The following is a 2,500-nucleotide window of genomic DNA, read 5'->3' on the forward strand; positions in this document are numbered from 1 at the left end:
CAGTCCGGGCGTACCCGGGATCCATCTTCCTGATGTCCCCAAGGGCAATCCCATCTGGACCTGGTGCCGAGCCCTTGCTCATTTCCCTCACATTCTTTTCAATTTCTTTGGCCGTAATTAAGTCCCTGAAGGCCTTATTGTGGGCCTTCCCTTTAATTTCAAAGTCTCCAAAGACTCTCAAGTCTCACACCAAACTGTCCAGGTGTTTCCCATCTGGCCTTGAATACCGAATAAATTTCACTGGGTGATACATCACAGGACAGACATTCGATGTCGTCCAAAATGATCTTCGCTAATTTCCCCATCTAGATGGAATAAACGCTGAAAGCGGAGGTAGTTACCTCTTTTGATTGCTCTGTCCTTCATCCACTTCTGAAACTGTTTTCTTGGCTGCTCCTCCCGAGTTTCCTTTTTGCTTTTCCCCCGGAGTGCTGTTCTTATTTGGCTCACTGATTCCAGGCAACCAAAGCAGTCCTGCCCTGTCTGATTGAGCAGTGGTCGCACCTTTTGGCCTTCTAATAACTGTTCAAATGCTCTGGGGAAGTTGTTAATTGTCCCCTCTGATAAACGTTCTTTGATCCTTTTCTGATAACGAGCCTGCAGTCGCCCTGCCCTCTGCTGGCCAACGGTTTCCCGGAGACCGTTATCCCTATCAAGGTGGTGTCCAGATGTCCCTATTGTTCCCTTCCCAGCAGCTGGTCCTCTCGGCTGGTGGTTCCCCCCAAGTCGATTGTTCACAGTTCCTGCCTGGGATTGATGACTTGACCCAGGTTCTGATTTCAAGTTCCCAGCTGCTCCCCCACCCACTCCATTCTTCCTGAGCAGCATTCTCCTTTTATCACCAATCTGCTTAGCTGTTTTGGTTGTTAAGTGTTCCGATATGAGCTTATTAATGTTTCTGTGACTCTCGAACTGTACCTCCAGCTTGACAAGTAGCTCTTCCTCCTCCTTTGTCCAGCATCTTTTGTGGGCTCCTCAGCTTGATGTTTCTTTCGGTTGGGAAGCATCGATCCTCTCCTGGTTTCTAACCAGTGGATGTGCCAATCTTTTGTGTTGTCCTAGGCCAATTTTAGTCATAAAATCTCTACTGCATACCTCACATATCCACTCTCCCACTGGAGGCCCCGCATCCTTCGGACCCTTGCACTTTGCAAAATGACAAACAGTACTGTGATGGTTAAAATTCTCCCTCCCACACTAGGCACACTGAAAGCACACCCACTTCCTCCCGTGAGACCCCTTAAGGTGTTCAATTAGGGCCAACATCGAGTTGAGCCGGGTACCACAGCAAGGACATGGTGGATTTTTGTCAGGAACAGTCACCTTCACGATGTCATCCGGTGCTTGTTCACTGCGGACCTCAGGCACTGGAGGCAATGCCTCTGGTGTACCCTCATCCCCCTTCCCACTGCCTCCCTTCTCAAGTACATTCTGATCATCGTCCTTAGGGGGACTAGGATTTAAGTCGTCCCCCTCACTCAGTTGTGGTGTAGCCCTCATCCCCCTTCCCACTGCCTCCCTTCTCAAGTACATTCTGATCATCGTCCTTAGGGGGACTAGGATTTAAGTCGTCCCCCTCACTCAGTTGTGGTGTAGGCTGTTCAAACACCTCAGGAAACCCGTTCAACACCCCCCCATTAACAGAAACATGAACCACCCCCTGTACATGCTCCTGCAGATCTGACCTATACAGTTCTAGAGAGAAATTCACCAGCAAGCCAAATTAATTTTCTGTCAATTTGGTGGTTGTAGATGTTACAAAATTATCTCAGGAGGTCTGAGTGCCCACCGATACCCTAGTAAGGTGGAACGGCCGCCCCCAGTTTCCTCCTCCAAGAAACGGATTTGGATTTGGAATAGCCGAGTCATGACCGGATTCAATATCGGGAACGGAATGGGTGGTCAGCCCACCTCCGAACCTGTTGCCCCTGTCCAACCAGGGGGCCAGGTTTCAGGTAGTAAGGGAGTCATAGTTACTCCTGCTGTTTACCCGCGCTTCATTGAATTTCTTCACTTTGACATTCACAGCATTAGGCAGAAATCACATCGCGATGCTTTGTTTTAATTAAACAGTCGGATTCTCCTGGTCCACACCAGTTCTAAGCCGGCTGCTAGGCACCGGCCGAGGTGGGGCGCCAGCCCAGGGACCCCCTCCAGGGACCCTCCCCCGCGCGAACTGCTCGGCTGACGCTGGCCACGGCCATGCGCCGCGGGGACCCCGCCGGCAGGAACCGACGGGGCAGCGGCGCGCTACGACGATGGTGGCGGTCGCCGCTGGGGCGCCAGCTGCGGCAAGGCGGAGGGGGGGGTGGAGGGGAGGGCGGGCGATGCCCGCCGCAGCTGGGGCGATCCAAGGGAAGGGCCCGGGGCATGTCCAGAGTCGACGCTGTGCGCGCCCGCGCACGCCCCGGCGCCCGGGCGGGCCACGCGGAGCGCACTCACCCGCGTGCGGTGCCTCGTCCTGCCACGGCACGCGCCCAGCCCCGCTTTGTGCCCCAGC

At 53.9% G+C, this 2,500-nt stretch overlaps 1 pseudogene; it reads right to left on the reverse strand.

Annotated features, from left to right (window-relative positions):
• The window catches only part of LOC129133426 (28S ribosomal RNA), a 9,038-nt pseudogene that overhangs the window by 4,062 nt on the left and 2,476 nt on the right, over positions 1 to 2,500 (reverse strand).

The sequence above is a fragment of the Agelaius phoeniceus genome, chromosome 7 (genome assembly GCF_051311805.1).
Source record: "Agelaius phoeniceus isolate bAgePho1 chromosome 7, bAgePho1.hap1, whole genome shotgun sequence".
NCBI classification, from domain to species: Eukaryota; Metazoa; Chordata; class Aves; order Passeriformes; family Icteridae; genus Agelaius; species Agelaius phoeniceus.